We start from the raw sequence: 18698 nt of genomic DNA on the forward strand, positions 1-18698 counted from the left end.
AAATAAACGGTATAAATTAATGTACAGAGTGGAGGAGGGGAGGTGGGAATATATTTTTCCAGGGACTGGAATCCTTGTATCCTTCACCTAGGACACAGCTTTCCCAGAGATAGCTTACCGGTTGTCAAATGAAGATTCAGAATGCTTTTGTGGAGCACATGGAATGGTTTGAGGGAAATTTGACCCAAGCTCTAGGCCAGGCTATTACAAGACCCTTCTTATTCCACTAAACAGTGGACAAAATGCTTGTGCCTACAAGAACCTGAGTCTTCTTTTCTCAGTTGGTTGTTTGGATCCAAAAACATTCTCTGATTTTTGTGATTGATCCTTGAATGTTTCCCAAATCACCTAATTGTCCCAGCTATAGATGACCAATTAGAGTATCATCTATACAGATATTCAGCCTCATTATTAAGAAAAGGCTTGAGCCGGGCTCGGTGGCTCAGCCTGTAATCCCGCACCTTTGGGAGACTGAGGAGAGTGGATTGCCTGAGTCCGCGGGTTCGAGACCCGCCTGGGCAGGTGAGACCTCATCTCTACAATAAAATTTAAAAGATGAGCCGGGCGTGATAGCGTGCACCTGTAATTCTGGCTACTCGGAAGGCTGAAGCGGAAAGATCACCAGAGCCCAGTGGGTTGAGGCTGCGGTGGCCAGGAGTGGCCACTGCACTCCAGTCTGGACGATGGAGTGAAACTCCAACTCAAAAAAAAAAAAAAAGAAAAAAGAAAAGGCTTTCTAAGCCGGGCTCAGTGGCTCAGGCTGTAATCCCGCGCTTTCGGAGGCCAAGGTGAGTGGATTGCTCGAGCCTGCGGGTTCGAGACCCGCCCGGGCAACTTGGCGAGACCTCATCTCTACAATAAATCAAAAAATTAGCCAGGCATGGTAGCGTATGCCTGTAGTTCCAGCTACTTGGAAGGCTGAGGCAGAAGGATCGCCAGAGCCCAGCAGGTCGAGGCTGCAGTGGCCAAGAGCATGCCACTGCTCTCCAGTCTGGATGACAGAGTGAAACTCCAACTCAAAAAAAAAAAAAAGAAAAAAGAAAAGGCTTTCTGAAAATTAGGCATAAAAAATTCTTTCCTTCTCCCTCTCCTTCCAAGTTTTGTAAGGTATTAAGCAGTACACACTTATGTGTGGGGGATACGTAAATTAAATGTATCCTTCCCTAAGGGAGCTCAAAGAATCATCCTCCTCATTCTAGATATTATCTTTCTAATTATGAAACCAAAATTTCATTACCTTTTTGAAAAGTCATCTCTCACCACATATGGAGCCTGCCATCTACCAAAGTTCACTATATATTTTTCCCTCTTCCTTATGTATTGTGTTAATATGTATGCCCCCTTTCTTTGTTCAGTTGATCAAAAAACATTATAATTACTTCCTCTAGTTTGAAAAGTAATATATGCAGCATGTGGAAAATGTAGGACACTATGGGAAAAAAAATCTTAACTACTACTTTTATTCATTCTCAAAGCCTGGGAGGTCCTGGTCTACCAACTGCAGGAAGAAGAACATGCCAGGTAGACGGGTGTATCTCAACTTCACCCATGGCTCTGTCTGGGCTCCTCCCTCCTGGTACAAACCACCTTCACCTCCTACCCCTGCAGTCCCTTGGTAGCTGGTCTCACTGCTTCTGCTAGAGTGTGTCCCCTTCACAGCAGAGTGCTCAGTTAAAATATAAACCAGATTCCACCACTCCCTTGCTTAAAGCCCCCAATTATTCCCCATCACAACAAGAAGGCATTGACCCTTGAACAAGCTGGGTTTAAACTGCATGCGTCCACTTAGATGAGGATTTTCTTCCACCTCTGCCACCCCTGAGATGGCAAGACCAACCCCTCCTCTTCCTCCTCCTTAGCCTACTCAACGTGAACCTGACAAGAATGAAGACTTAAATGGTGATCCACTTCCACTTAATGAATGGTAAATGTATTTTCGCATTCTCTGGATTTTCTTTCCTCTAGCTTCCTTTATTGTAAGAAAACAGTATATAATACATATAACACACGGAATATGTGTTAATCGACTGTTTACATTATTGGTAAGGTTTTCAGTCAACAGTAGGCAGTCATTTTTTGGGCAGTCAAAACTTATGTGCAGATTTTCACCTGTGTAGGGGTCAGCACCTCTAACCTCATACTGTTGAAAAGTCAAATGTATAAGGGCCTTGCCTTACCTTTCTCCTTACCCCCTCAAGCTACCACATGCCAGCCCTTGGGGCTTTCCCCTGACCCATACCTGGCTGTTCCTGATTCAGACTGCATGTGTCTCCTGGCTAGCCCTTCCTCATCCCAGTCTCAGACCAAACGTCACCACCATGGAGGGGCCTTCCCTGCCTACCTAAGAGTCTTACTCACCTCTATCCCACTCTTTAATGCCCCCCTTTCTACTTTATTTTTCTTTAGAGGACTTACCAATATCTGAAAAGATCTTTCTTTCGGACTTATTGTCTGTACCCATCCTCTGCCCCCAGCAAGAAGGTAAACTCCCCGAGGGCAGGTTGTTGAGAGACCCCCATCATAGTGGTTGTATTGGTCTCCCTCAGGCCTCCTCTCTGTAAAGAGTCATCTTCATGAGACTCTCCTTGATTGCCCCTTCCAATAGGCCATCTCTTCCTTCCAGGGTGCCTGACTCAGATTTTCCCTCGACTTTCACCACGAGGAAAGTGGTGGCTGTGCAGGTGACAGATGCTGAATCATCAAAGACCCAACCTCTGCCCATCCTCTGCTCTGTGCCTCCCTCCTGCTCAGCAAAGGCCCTTTCCATTTCCCTCTGCTGTTTGGCAGCGGGTAGGCACAGGCATTATGAGTTAATGCATCTCTAAAAATTAAGTACTGAATCAGGCCCGTTATTTATAGCTCATTTTACAAATGTGAATTAAAGTGGGCCAGTCTTATGACACACTCAAATTTATTATCCCCACTTGATGGCTTAGATAGTTAAATACTTCAGTGAATAAACTTAGAATTCATTAAGTCTCATTTTCTCATATTTCATATGTTTGCAATCTACTCTCTTCCCTGGCAGTTTTCAAACAAGAAAATTGAGCCTGACTCCGAAATTTATGAATGTATTCTTCTAATATTCCTTTAATTAGAAACTCATATGTGGCTTCCTAAGCCAGCCACCCATGGAGATAACTTATGCAATGAGCTACCTTATTGTGTGACTGCCTCCTAATTGCAATTTTTTTCCTTAAGCTCTCATTAGCCCTGGAGCACCATGTAGCTAAGGTTCTGTAGGAGCACAGCTAGGAGGGCTGACTTTTCACCTTCAGGTTGATATTCAGAAGGTTTGGTAACAGTTTAAGGGTTTAGTGATCGCTGTTGATCATTAATAGAATGGAATCAGAACTCCTAAACTCTTGGGTGGTGGGGTGCTTTCTGAGGTCGTCTGGAGACCACGGTTAATATTTTTTGTGAGGAAAAGTAGTCTTTCTAGATGCATAGAAATTTCTTTTTAAAAATCTTTAAAAATTTTTGATCTTTATTTTAGAGTCATGGAGTGCACAGACATGTTGTTACACGAACATGTTGCGTAGTGGTGGGGATTGGGTCTCGGGTGGCCCATTCCCCAGATAGTGACACATTGTGCCCTGTAGTTAATTTCTGAACCATGGCTCCCCTCCCCACTTTCCCCCTTATTGGTGCTTCCAGTGTCTATTATTTCCATCTTTGTGACCGTTTGGCTTCCGCATATGAGTGAGCACATGCAGTTTGGTTTTCTATTTCTGAGTTCACTTAGCTCTATTGATGTTGCTGCAAGGGGGTGGACATTCGTTTTTTTTTTTAATGACTGCTTAGTATTCCATGGTATGTGTGTACCACATTTTCTTTATCCAGACAATTGTTGGTTGGTTCCTTAATTTTGCTATTTTGAATAGTGACACAATGGCATAGATCTTTCTAAATCCATTGTGCTATCACTTGTACTGTACAAGGTGCCACTCTGGATATCCTAACTACTGCAGGAGAGAGAAGAGAGAGGACAGAGAAGGAAAGTATTTGGCAAATACCCAGGTGAGGCATTTGTGGGGAACTTGGCGAACTGTGCCTAAAATGAGATATCACCTCAGGGTCAGCAGCTTATGTTGGGGACAGCTGTGTGGTAGGACTGAAGAGTTAGAGATGTCTAAGACTTTTAGAGTGGAGCACCTTTGGCCTAAAACTTAATCAGGAGTGACCAGGGTCACTTAACAAATACTTACTCATATCCTATTACATGCACTTTCAGGGTTAGATACTGGTGATACAGCCCTGACCAGGCAGCTAATGCTTACGTGGGGTTATCATGGGCTAGACATGGCACCCTGTGAAGTGGGCTCTAATATTCCCAGTCTTCAGATGGGAAAACTGAGACTCAGAGAAGTTTACATGTTCAGGGTCATACAGCCCATAAATTGGAGAAGAGAAAATTATCTCCCAACAATATGACTCCAGAGTTTCTGTTCTTAACCACTGTATTAGTCAGGCTTCTCCAAAGAAACAAAACCAACAGGATGTGTATATATAGAAAGGGACAGACTTATTTTAGGGAATTGGCTCATGCAGTTGCAGAGGTTCAGGTCCAAAATCTGCAGGGTAGGCTGGCAGACTGGAGATCCGGTGAAGAGCTGCAGTCTAAGTCCAAAGGCAGTCGGCTGGGAGAGTGCCTTCTTGATCAGAGGAGGTCAGACTTTGTTCTATTAAGGTCGTCAACTGATTGGGTGAGACCCACCCACAATATGGAAGGCAATCTACATAACTCAAAGTCCAGTGATTTAAAGGTTAATCTCATCCAAAAAAAACACCTTCACAGAAACTTTCAGAATAATGTTTGACCAAATAACCTGGGCACTGTGGCTCAGCCAAGTTAGCACATAAAATTAACCATCACAACCACTGTTGTGGGTTGAATTGCGTCCTCTTGAAAAGATATGCTGAAACCCTAAACCCTGGGATCTCAGAATGTGACCTTAGATATAGGTTTGTTGCAGATGTAATTAGTTAAGATGAGGTCATACTGCAACAGGGTGTGCTTATAAGTAGATGAGAGAGACATTGAGGGGAAATGGCCATGTGAAGACACAGAGACATGGGGAGAAGGTCATGTGAAGACACAGAGACACAGGGAGGAGGCCACATGAAGACACAGACACATGCGGAGAAGGCCATGTGAAGACACAAGACAGGCTATGTGAAGACAAAAGCAGAGATGAGAGTGATGCTGCCACAAGTGTAGAGGCAAGGAAAGATCATCCCCCGGAGGCTTCAGAGCCAGCACATGCCACCAACACCTTGATCTCAGGCTTCTAGCCTTCAAAACTGTAAAAGGATATGTTTCTGTTGTTTTAATCCACCCAGTGTGTGTTACTTTGTTGCGGAAGCTCTAATACAAACACTACACTGTGGGGTCTCCCAACAACACGGCCCTCAGGGAGTTTACATTCTTGGAAGGATAGGCAGTCACCATGAGCCACATGTGAGTTACAGAAGGTTCTTCAGAGCTAAGCTTGTAGGGTGTGAATTTTTTGCATATGGCGGCCTCCTTTCCTGCTGTGTGGGTCTTTCAGAAAGGCAGAATCTTAAGAAGATATATATTATTGGAAATTTATTATGGAGACTTAACCTTTTGCAATTTTAAGAGCAGGTTCAACAGTCTTAAGTGCAGCTGCTATGTCTGTGTCTAGTACAGAATCCTGAAGTCTTTAGGGTGGGCCATTGACTAAGGCAAGATGGACATGAAGTGGGGGACACACAGAAACACTGATGTCCTTGAGGTGAATGTCTTGGCAGAGGCCAGACACTGATGGCAAAATGGACTCAAGGTCATCTGACTTCCTATTTGGGGTCTTTCCCATTATCCCATGGTACCTCTTTAGACACCTAGAACTTTTCTTCTTCCAAAAAATCCCCTGAAAGCATCATATGATCTAGAAAATGTCAACAACTCAATGAGCTTTAGTTAAAAAGCGATCCTTTTCTAGAAAGAAAGAGAGTCGAATGTCTTTAATAGTTACTATGAAGTGTAAAGAGTTGTAGTAATCAAAAAATTTCCCACTCTATATTGTATAAATGTTCCATAATTATTGAGAACGTTTTAAAATGAAACATCAAGCAACATTAATTACAAAATAAAAAGAATAAACATGTTGATGTGCATCTAAACCAGGTATCCTTCTCAAGTAGGTCAGATCTGAATGTGCTGGTTAGCTGGTCCTGGCTGGCATTCAAAGCAGGTATAAAGCCTGTGGTTTTAGAATTTGGGGAAGTTCAGAACCCATATCTTGAAACTATATGTCTGACCTTTGGTATTATTTAACGTCCTCTTCCCTCACCCCACCCCTCAACCTCAGTTTTACGTAAGGATAAGGCAAGGTTAGGCCCAGATTATCCCTAGCCAGGAGACAGTAGGAGTCTTAGATTCATAATTAACTTGGTTTAGCATTAGGTTAGTAGTTGCTGGCTTCTGTGCTAGTCATATATTGGTGCTAGTAACTGAGCTACTGAGCTTCCATGGTCCCTATCCCTTCCCATTCTTCCCTGACTTAGCCCAATTTATTCCCTCAGAAACTGTGATCTTCCTGATTCAGTCATTCATTCAATCGACGTTGACTAAGATCCTACTCTGTGTCAGATACCGGGATAGGCATGGGGATGCAAAGATGAAAATGGCATGATCCTGGTCCTCAAGGGCTTCACAGATTCATCATCAACTCTTCTAGAACATAGTCTACACTGAATGAAGCAGTAAAACCCAGTGGTTAAGAACCTGGACTTAGAAGTCAGACTGCCTTGGTTCATATCCTAGCTTTGCTTCTTCCTGGACACGTGACTGTGGGCAGTTTGGTGCATGCTACGTTCTGGGCCCCAGGTTCTTTCATGTCAATTGCCTCCTTTAATCCTCATCAAGACCCTTGAGTATATATATATATTCGAGACCCACCTGGGCAGCGAGACCTCATCTCTACAATAATTCAAAAAACCAGCCAGGCGTGGTAGCGCATGCCTGTAATTCCGGCTACTTGGAAGGCTGAGGCAGAAGGATCGCCGGAGCCCAGCAGGTCGAGGCTGCGGTGGCTGGGAGTGGCCACTGCACTCCAGTCTGGGAGACAGAATGAGACTCCAACTCAAAAAAAAAAAAAAAAAGAAACTTAGATGTAAGAGAGTTCCATTACTTTCTAGCAAAGGGGGTGGTGGGGATGAGAACACTTGCTGTATGGTCCCCACCAGGGCAGCACCTGGCTGGTCCTAGGCTCTGAGTCCCAGGAGGCACATGGATGGGTCAACAATGACGGGAACTACAGGATTCCATTGTGAGCCACACAACCTGACAGCCAGGGTGTATAAGTTACACACATGCCTCCTGCCTGGGGGAATGACAACCTCCCTGTGATTACCGCCCCGTGAAAAATGTTGGCCTTCAGAAAGGTTTCCTCCCTTCCTATCCTGTTAACACTTGCACAGTGAACTGTTAACTGTGTTCCCAGACTGTTGGGGATGTTGGCAAGACCACGAGAAGAACCCACTCCCCCAGAGCACTGGCCACAGTTTCAACTTCAGGCTGCTGGCGCGTGCCACCTGTCCAAGTACCTGGTTACAGAATTTATTGTGCCTGGATGTATCAGCACCCAAACCCACCCTGAGATGCTAATACTGACAGATGTGTGCTTTGTGGAAAAAGTATAAGACTGCTGTGCAATGGGGGAGGAGAGAGAGCATGAGAGAGGGAGGGAGGAGAGGGGAGCAGAAGGGAGGGGAGGGAAGAGAGGCAGAAGCAGATCAGAAGGCAGAAGGCTGCAAAAGATTCTGCCCCATCCCTGAGCCTTTAAAAGCAGGAACCACTGCGCTGATCTAGAGTATTAATAATTCAGTTTCAGAACAGATATTTTCCCTGTGGTCAAAGAAGGGCAGTGAGTTTGCAGACACAGCCTCATTCCTGCAGGGGTTATGACAGGGGCAAAAGGAAGTGGAGATGGTGTGGTAGGAAAAAAAAAAACCAGAAGTCCACCCAGCATGACTGAACTCTTTGGCAGCAGAAATAATTCCTACGTAGCCACACCCTCAGGGAGGTACTCCTGTGTCCACTGGACAAGCGTCATGCAAGTGTGCTACCGGCTGGTGCTAATCTGAGAATTGCTGGTTACCAGTTGGTGGCGAGGGGAGTACAGAACTGAGAGAATGGGATTAGAAACTTTTATCACAATTTAACGCTGTAGAGATAAATCAACTATGCTCATGGGACATCTCATTGATCATGGCACAGGCCTACTTAGGTGTTGTTGAACTTGAACTTGAGGGACAGGTTGCAGGTGGCCTGAGCTGTATTACTCATGCACAGACACACCATGTACCAGACTGCGATAGTTTGATAGTTTATGCATATATCTGTATAGTCACTAAGTTGCTGCTGCACCTCTCTGAGCCTCAGTTTACTTGTTTGTAAGCTGGTGATAAGTGACCTATGCTCTAGAGATTTGGGGGAGAGTAAGTGAAGTAGTGCACATGGGGTGTTTTGCACAGTAGCTGGCCCAAAGTGTACACTCAATAAAAGTCAGCTCTTGTCACTTGGTCATGGTGAATAGACAAAGCCTTCAACTTGGCTAGGAGAAGTGTCTCGGTACTACAGATGTCTGCGGAAAGGAGCCCAGTCTCCCAGGCTTGACCCAGAACACGCCGAGGAGCTCCAAGTGTAAGTCAGAGGGGCTGGTCACCAGCCAGGGGATAAAGATGGCAAAGCTCATCCCCTTGGCTGGGAATAAATGAATCGATGGTGAAGAAGAGTCTCGGGTCCTCAAGCACTCTAAAAGCCAATAATAAAATTTAAAATCAATGAGGAAGCTGACAGCAAACCGATGGTGGGGCCAGAGGCCAGGAATGATGTGTCTCCATGTGGGGAGCAGGCAGACAGCCCAGGCGGCAGGGCTTCCAACCAGTAGAATCCTCAGAACCGACATGCTGAGCATCCTAGGGAAGGCGCCTTGGAGCCTGGGGCTTGGCAGAGATCCTGGGTCCTGGGCCGGTGTCTCCCCACGGATGAGGGAAGGAGCAAGTAGGAAATGGGACTGTGGAAGGATTAAGGCCCCGACCCCCAGCACCGTGCTGTTCTATTCATCTCGCCTTCTGAGGAGTGCAGCCAAAGCCTGGGAAATCATATTTTACAGCATTGATCCCAGCTGCACTCTTTTTTTTTTATTGGACAGGCAATGTGGTCTGGCACAGAGATTCAAAGTATTTCTCAGCTGAGGGGTTATACAGATTCATTTATCTGTGCAAACATTTCTTGAGCCCTGTCAATTTGCCAGGGACTATGATGAAATAGGACAGTCGAAAAAATAAGTTTCTATCCATAATGAGTTCATGACTGGCAAGGGAGACAGTTGATGAACACGCACTTACCATCTAGTGTGGCAGGTATAATAATGGCTTTAGTGAGGCCCAGGGGAGGGCGTGGGCCACTCTGCCCTGGGGGAAGGGTAGGCGAGAGGGGAGATGCTACTGAAGGGATGCCAAGCCTTGCCTGCCCCCACTGGTTGTCAGGTCACTTGAGCAGTGGGCTCATGACAGCCGCTGTCACGATGTGCTCTGTGCTGAAGAGGGAAGCAGGCCAATCAGACGATTCAGGAATTTTAGTAAGCGCAGAATAAAACCTCCAATGGGTCCTCCAAAAGTTGAAGGAGGGGAATGAGGGGAGAGGTTCAGAAGAAAGACAGAGAGGGGCAGGGGTGAGGGAACTCATTAATTTTGAAAACATTAGACACGGTTTTGTAGTTCTGCTTCCTGGGGGCCTGGCTATATTTGGCTTCTATCTTTGAATTTCCCTAAGTTTCTTTTGGGATTCCTGGGAATAAGTGACCTTACTAGAACTAGTGGGAACGGCTCTCTGATCCTAACCACCCAAGCAATCCTAACTAAACTCTAGAAGTGATCTGGGTAGACAATATTAACTCACACAAATCCAACCGTATGGTCTTGCCAAAACAAAACAAAGAGGAAAGTGAGAAATAACAGTTTGAATATTGTGGCTGATGTCACCCGTCTGCTCAAGTCCAGGCTCTGATGTGAGTGTGTAACTGGAGAAGTGACCCTGCCAGTCCCTCAGTGGATCCATGAACTTCTCTTGGTTTGGGGACAAGAGGAAGAGGGAAAAGGAGAGAACAATTAGCAGGCAAACAAATGAGCATCCTGTTTCCATTTCTGTTGCCAAGGCTAATCAAGTATTTCAACTGAGGTACTTGGTAAATTAAAGCCACATGTAAGTCAAGTGTGTTGATTTTATGCTATAACTCTTTAGAGTAAAAACACTCAGACTCAGCCTATGGTTTGAGGAACTGAAGCCAGTAATTAACTCATAAGGTCTTAAACTAACAAACGACTTCCTTTACAAGTGAAGTGTCAATCGAATCTTGATTCATGAAGTCAGTAATTGGTCTTCTTGGCTTCACATTTAGTCCAGAGTATGTTACAGCATGTCCCTGAATTGCTCCTTTTTCAAAGATAAATGATAAAAGAGCAGATTAAAACCCAAACCCAATACAACATACCTGGACAGTGGGAGAATGAGTAGAAAGACAAGAACAACATTCAGAAATCAGAAAGGTCTTAGGGTTTGCAAATAAATCGATACACTGGAATTTTAAATGTTTTTCTCTAAGATGTGTAAGGAGAGGGGGCAGCCAGGTGGCCAGATACAATCAAACAATTCACTAAATAAAAATCACGTGAACTGGTTTGCCTTGAGGGCCAGGTACAGTCCACAGTTTAAGAGCTGGCAAAGGTGTGAGCTCAGTAATACAAACAATATTCTCTCTGATAGAACTGCTCAGATTGAGCTCCCGCAGAGTATTCCCTGGAACAGATAGATATTCAGGTTCTGACCTAGGCATGGCAGCTTTCAGGAAAGGACTATAGAAAAACTCTTCCCCAGCAGATAAAAGCTAAGCAGCCCCAGTAATATATATATTTATTTTAGATTTCAAGATTTAAATCAAATCTGCTGTAGTTTGGATGTTTGCCCCCCACCCGCCACCCCCAGGACCTCACATTGAAATTTGATCCCTGATGTTGAAGGTGGGACGTATGAGGTGTACTTAAACCATGGGGCCAACTCCATCCTGAATGACTTGGTGCCCACCTGGAAGTAATAAGTGGGTTCTGCTTGCTAAGAGAGCCCAGCACCTTCTAGATCTCTTGCTTCCTCTCTTGCCATGTGATCTCTGAACAAACTGGCTCTCCTTCTCCTTCTGTCATGAGTGAAAGCAGCCTGAGGCTTTCACCAGAAGCAGCTGCTGGTACCATGCTTCTTGTACAGTCAGCAGAGCTATGAGCTAGATAAACCTTTTTTCTTTATAAGTCACCCAGCCTCAGATATTCCTTTGCAGCCACACAAACCGTCTAAGACAAAGTCTAACCCTGAGTGATCCTCATTTGTTAAACTAACAGTGAGGCAATAAATATTTATTTTCCTATGGAAGGGGTCCAGAGCATGCTGGTCCAAAATATGCAACTTTGGCATAAGGATTTTTTTTTTTTTTAAGCTGAAGACAATCAAGAATCAACAGATGTAGAAAAAATTCTCACATTTTCTGAATTCAAAACTTCCTACAAAGCTACAGTAATCAAGATAAGGACAGACATATATATAGGCCAATGGAATAAAACAGAGACTCCAGAAATAAACACATTTTTGGTCAGTTGGTTTTTGACAAGGGTGCCAAGACAATTAAATGGATAAAGAAAAGTCTTCTCAGGGCTGGGCTTGGTGGCTCAGCCTGTAATCTCAGCACTTTGGGAGGCCGAGGCGAGTGGATTGCCTGAGTCCACAGGTTCAAGACCAGCCCAGGCAACTTGGTGAGACCTCATCTCTACAATAAATAAAAAATTAGCTGAGCGTGGTAGCGCACATCTGTAGGTCCAGCTACTCAGAAGGCTGCAGCAAAGGATCGCCGGAGCCCAGCAGGTCGATGCTGGGGTGGCCATAAGAATACCGCTGCACTCCTGCCTGGGTGACAGAGTGAGACTCCAACTCTAAATAAATAAATAAATAAATAAATAAGAATAGTCTTCTCAACAATGAGGTTGGACCCTTTCATTAAATCATATACAGGCTGGGCTCGGTGACTCAGCCTGTAATCCCAGCATTTTGGGAGGCCGAGGTGAGTGATTGCCTGAACCCACGGGTTCAAGACCCACCTGGGCAACTTGGCGAGACCTCATCTCTACAATACATCAAAAATTAGCCGGGCGTGGTAGCGCATGCCTATAGTTCCAGCTACTTGGAAGGCTGAGGCGGAAGGATCACCAGAGCCCAGCAGGCCGAAGCTGCAGTGGCCGGGAGCGGTAACTGCACTCCAGTCTGAGTGACAGAGTGAGACTCCAACTCAAAAAGAAAAGAAATCATATACAAAAATTAACTGCAAATGAATCACAGACCTAAATTTAAGAACCAATGCCATAAAATTCTTAGAAGAAAATATAAAAGACAATCATTATGACCTTAGGTTAGGCAAAGGCTTCTTAGATATGCCACCAAAAGCATGAGAAAAGAAAACAACTGATTAATTGGACTTTATCAAAATTAAAAACTTTTGTGCTTCAAAGGGTACCATAAACAAAGTGAATTGCTAACCCACAAAGTTGAAGAAATGTTTGCAAAGCATATCTAAAAAGGGCCTTATAACCAGAACATAAGGCTCTCTTACAACAATAATACGAAGACAAATGATTCAACTTCCAAAATGAACAAAAAACACAAAGAAGATACACAAATAGCTCATAAGCACATAAGCAAGTGCTCAACATCATTAACCATTAGGGAAATGCAAATTAAAACCACAAAGAGATACCATATCCCACATACTAGGGTGGTCATAAGAAAACAGAAAATAACATTTACAGGTGAGGATGTAGTGTACGGTATGGTAAAAAAAGAAATAAAAAAGGTGACACCTGAGTCACATCTCAAAATGGCTGTTAAAATGTATGCAGAGTATGATTTCACATAGGTACATACAAAATAACCCAGCTGTACATATGTGCATACATTTGGGTGTAAATACCTGAAGAGGGCTCAGGAAGGTGTGTGCCAAGGTTGTTTCTTCTAGGAAGAAGGGGAATCAGAGCATAGGAGGAGTCTTTGGGTATTTTGATGTGTTGACTTCTGCATTACTTTACTGTTATTCAACAAGCATGTTATCTCATATCACTTGTGTAATAAAACAAAATTTTAGAGAAGAAAAAAAAAACCCCACAGGCAAACAAGGAAAGTTTGTGACAGTATGAATAATCAGAGGAGAGTCGTGAATATTCAGAGGAGAGTCATTAACACCATCTGACAAGATAAAGGCAGAAAGCTGGTGGGAAAGTCATTTGATTTGGAGCTGAAAGGTTAAGTGAGACTTGTCTGGGCAAGGAGATGCGGGAATTCAGGTGGGAATGGGGTAGCATTGTGACCAGGTCTCGGCAGTGTGAAGTATTATACACGCATTAGCCAGCAAATATTAGTTTTGAATCTATTCCCATGAGGAGTCTGCAGGCAGATCTTGCCAGTATCAGATAAAATTTATTTTACAAAAGAAAAGAAGGAAGGAAGAGAGGAAGAGAAGAAGGGAGAAGGAAGTAAGGAAGGAACACCAAAAGTCAAAAAGTAAAACCTCAGTGCCATTTTTATGGACCAGACCTGTTAAGCAATAATGAAAAGAGTTGAAAGTTCTAGAATTCCCTGAATTCTATGCAATTCAGTTCTTTCCTCTGGGAACAGACTCTCAGAGCAGCCATAATAGTAGTGTCTTTTCCTTGCTAATTCTATTTTCTGCACCACTGTTCAGTGAGGCTTCATAATCTAGTAAAAGTATCCTTCAGAATAATCTGCAGCCTGGACTTGTGGCTTCCTCTATAAAGAAGTGCTGTGTAAAGATGGGAGAACACTTCTGACTTTATCACCTGGCTCATCCTCAGCTTGACCTTTGGGGTGACTCAGGCTCAAGTTTCTAGTTAGCCTTGGCCTTCTCAGTTCATGGAAAGCCCAACTTTGCTTTCAAAGTATCTGAACGCAGGAGAAGAGTTGACCAAGTCAGTTGTGCCTGTATGTTATGTCCTAACGCAGGAGGTATAACCCAAGTCATAGGAATTCCTATCTGTGATTTGAGGCAACTTTTTGTCACTTTACTTACACTCTTGGGGGTCGAAGTGAAATAAGTAGCAACCTTTGAGTGGAAGAATAGGATTGAAAAACCGTCTATTTCAAAGCAGGGAAAACATTAATAAAAGAAAGCCCAGTGGCACCAAAACATTTTTTAAAACTTGGTCTATCTGTTAGTCCCTTTGGCTTTACAATAAAGGAATACCAGAGGATGGGTAATTTATAAAGAAAAGAGGCTTATTTGGCGCAAGATTTTGTGTGGCCCTGGCATCTTCTGGTGAGGCCTCAGGAAGCTTTAACTCATGGTGGCCGGCAAGGGGACACAGCATGTCATATGGTGAGAGTGAAAGCAAGAGAGGAAGAAGGAGGTGCCAGGCTCTTTTAAACAATCAATTCCCACTTGAACCAATAGAACGAGAACTCCATTTACTCGTTAGAATTCATTACTGCGAGGATGGCTCCAAACCACTCATGAGGGATCCACCCCAAGACCCAGGCATCTACCACAAGGCTCCAGCTCCAACACTGGGTATGACATTTCAACATGATTTGAGGGAACAAACATCCAAACTGTATCAGTCTTCCTCCCAGGACAGACTTGCTGTAGTCACAATATTGTCTAAAGTAATTGCTGGTCCCAAAGTCCACCAAGCTAGGAGTTCAACCAGCACGATTGTCCATCCCTTTCAGTTTACAATTAAATTTTTGGTTGCTTAGCTAAATTAGTTGTTCAATTTGTAAAAATACAATCAGCCTATATTGTAAGCAGTTTTAGTGGTGGGTATGTTTTTTTCAGCAGCAGAGAAAAATTCCTTTTAAAATGCAAGCATTTTATCAACAGAAACGAGAGATGCTTTGGTTTTCTTTCACAAATGAAAGCATTTCTAAGTAGTTGTCCTTGAACCTGGATTACATTTCTTCCTCCTTGAAACCCAACAGTTGACATTGATGAAGGTAATATAAACAGGTTGCAGTCTACTGCAAGGACATTGCTACCAACCTTGAATATATTTTAAGGGCCTTTGATCAAAAGGAAAGAAAACAAACAAACTATTCAATGTTACCCTAATTGCTTGGTTTAACCCAGAGGGTAGCCATGGTGAGTCATAGTCCGACATCATTCTATAACATACCTACACTACCTCAGCATCTGACAAATTCAAACTAAGTCGGTATGATTGAAGCAATTAATTTTCCAATTCTTGGCTGTTGTCACTTTCCCCTTCCATGCAAATTAATATAAAAGAAATTCCTTTCAAGTTGTTAATATAAAATAATACCTCACCTTTTATGACTGAAGGTCTTACCACCATATCTCTATGAATAATGCACCAACTTAAAATAAATATTGGGAGTTATTTGAGTGGGAAGAAGTACCTTTCATAAATATGGCCTGAACAAGATGGCTAAACCATCAGTTAATCCTTATATTCAAGGCAAATGAAAGGAAAAGAGAAGACTTGCAGGTAAATTATCTTCTCCATAGCCAGAAGCAAAGCGTGTACAATAAAGCACATAGTCCTCAGATAACAAGAATAAATCTATTTCATTTCTTGCTTTGTATACTGTGCTTATTAAACTAGAGCCTTGTTTGACAAGCCCTCTATTCTGATATAAACAGTGCAAAGATGAACACAATTCTTCTTGCTCATGATTAATATATTTGGGGAATCAACTCTGAATCATTCAGGTAAATCATTTCAGTATATTCATGGTAAGGACAAATTTTCACCTCTTGTCTGAATTACCAACAGTCTTTCACTTCCATTACCCTAAATAACGACAGGGACTTTTATACCTCAAAGTTATTCCCAACGAGAGAAAATTACACAATGATGTGTTTATCCTTTTAATCCCTAAAGGCAGAAGAGACACTATATACATTTGGGATGCTAACAGGACATAGAAAATCTACCGGCCAACCGTGAAAAATGGCACAGCTCTGCGGGCCCAAGAAACTGAAGGAACTTGGGGTGTGTATGCATGTGTAGGTGACAGAAGCAGACTGGTTGACAAGTAAGCCTAGTTGTCCTCATTTAATAACATGTGGGTCAGAGGTTAGGTTTGACTTTAGATCTCTTTAGAGTTTTACCAGCTCTAAAAGAAGAATTTGCAAAACAAACAATCAGTATAAGCAAGAAACCAGAATATTCACCTACATCAGAAAGCAAGCAGGAGCCCAAGCCTATAGAGCCAGCCACACGCAGACTGCAAAAGACCCTGAACTTTGATTTAGGAGCCCAGGCTTAGGAACAGTGAACATTTGCACAGCACTTTACAGGTGCAAAGAGCTTCCTTCTAAAGAATCTTGTTTGAGTCAGCTCCCTCTGTCAACCCTGGGAGAAAAGTTTTTTTTTTTTTTTTAAAGAACTGTGCTTTTTTACAACTGAGGAAACATAGCCAGTATATAACGGAATAATGACAGGAACCCAGGCCTTTTTTGAGCCCCAAAATTACTCTACCAAACTTTTGTCCCTAAATAGCTCAACATCAGGTCTGCCATCCTTGCTGAGCATTTCTCCTTTTGTAAAGTGAGAATAAAAGCATCTCATAACAGGGTTGTCATGGAGATCTGATGAGATAATTTATCTGAGGGGTATCAGTTAAGATGCTTTGGGCTATAAAATAAAAGAAAAATTCAATTTAGCATGGCATTAAAATAAAGCAATTTACTGGATCCTGGACCTGAACAATTTACAGTGAAGCGAGGAGATGTCAGAATTGGGTTGGTTTAGAGGTAGGTGGTGAGCCAGGACCGGGTTTCATTTCTCAGGGGTTCTCCTGGCTCTGCCTTCCTCTGTGTATTGGCCTTGTGCCCAGGCTGGCTGTCTTCAAGGCAGAGAGATGACTGCCTGCTGTTCCTCAGCTGCATGGTTTCTCCTGCCTAGCCAGGCGAGAACACGGCTTCCTTTCTTGCGATCATTCAGCTGTATCCTGAGCTTTGCTGTACTGGATGAACAGCTGCACTGCAACAAGTAACTGGCATGAAACATGGCAAGGAGTGTGGCTGCTACCTTGTGTGATAGCAGAGAAATAGCAGCAGCCAGGATGACAATCACAGGGTGTGAAAAATACAGTACGATCATGAAGCATACCACCGAGTCCTTTGAAAGTACTCCAGGTATCCTGGCATTCGATATTATCTTCATGTTCTCCTTTTCCTTGTATAAAGGAGGTTCTTTGGTTGGCACAATGTCTGAGCCTCATTCCAGTTATTATTATTTTTTAATTCTTTTTTTTTAATATAGTCTCAGCCAGGCACAGTGACTCATGCCTGTAATCCTAGCGCTTTGGGAGGCTGAGGTGGGAGGATTGTCTGTGTCCAGGGGTTCAAGACCAGCCTGGGCAATATAGTGAGACCTCATCTCTATAAAAGTCAAAAAATTAGCTGGACATGGTGGCATGTGCCTGTAGTTCCTGCTACTTGGGCGGTTAAGGTAGATGGATCTCTTGAGCCCAGGAGGTCAAGAATGTGGTAAGCTTTGATTGTATACTCCAGCCTGAGTGATAGAGTGAGGTCCCAACTCAAAACCAAAACAAAACAAACAAACAACAAAAACCAGATGTCCCTCTGTTGCCCTGGCTGGATTGCAGTGGCATGATTATAGCTAATTGCAGCCTCGAACTCCTGGGCTCAAGCAATCCTCCTACTTCAGCCTCCCAAGTAGCTCGGACTAGACATGCACCATCACCCTCGGCTTCCTTCCAGTTATTAAATGCTAAGGTTAATTATCTTAGCAGGTAACATTTACTGAGTACTTACTATGTACTTGGCACTGCAATAAGCACTTATTATATTATCTCCATGATTCGTACACGGGGCCACTGTGGCAGGAAATCTAATTGTTCTTATTTTACAGATGAGGAAGTTGAGACATGGAAAGACCAAATAACTGCCCAAAGTTACACAGACAGTCAACTGAGGGGTGGGGACTAGTCCTGTCATCTTTCTCATTTAGAGATCGCAATTCTAAATAAATCACAATTTGGTCTAAGTTTTTGAAAAAGCAATAGAATAGCATTTCTCTAAAAGGATCTTATAATTCATACTTTTCATTTCCGTCCACTGGTTCAATGTTTAGAACATTATACCGCCAGGCGTGGTGACTCAAGCCTGTGATCCCAGCACTTTGGGAGGCCAAGGTGAGAGGATTGCCTGAGCCCAGAGGTTCAAGACCAGCCTGAGCAACTTAGTGAGAGCATGTGTCTATAATAAATGAAAAAAAAAATAAAGAAGGCCAGTCGTGGTAGTGCGTGACTGTAGTTCCAGCTACTTGGAAGCCTCAGGTAGAAGGATTGCCTGAGCCCAGCAGGTCGATGCTGAGGTGGCCATGAGCGTGCTACTGTACTCCAGCCAGGGTGACAGAGTAAGACTCTAACTCAAATAAATAAATAAAACATTATACCATGTCACCATGTCATGTCATTAGTGTTGTACTTAGAAACTATCCATTTCAATGGGACGTTGATCCTGAGAATTACATCCAAAAAAAAAAAGTCACCTGCTGCCTGATGATATAAATTTGGGAAACATGTTATACCTCTCTGTTGAGTGGCCTTTGCAGGCTGAACCCTTGTT

Source organism: Carlito syrichta, unplaced genomic scaffold (genome assembly GCF_000164805.1).
Source record: "Carlito syrichta isolate Samal-C Ts95f unplaced genomic scaffold, Tarsius_syrichta-2.0.1 Scaffold305868, whole genome shotgun sequence".
NCBI lineage: Eukaryota > Metazoa > Chordata > Mammalia > Primates > Tarsiidae > Carlito > Carlito syrichta.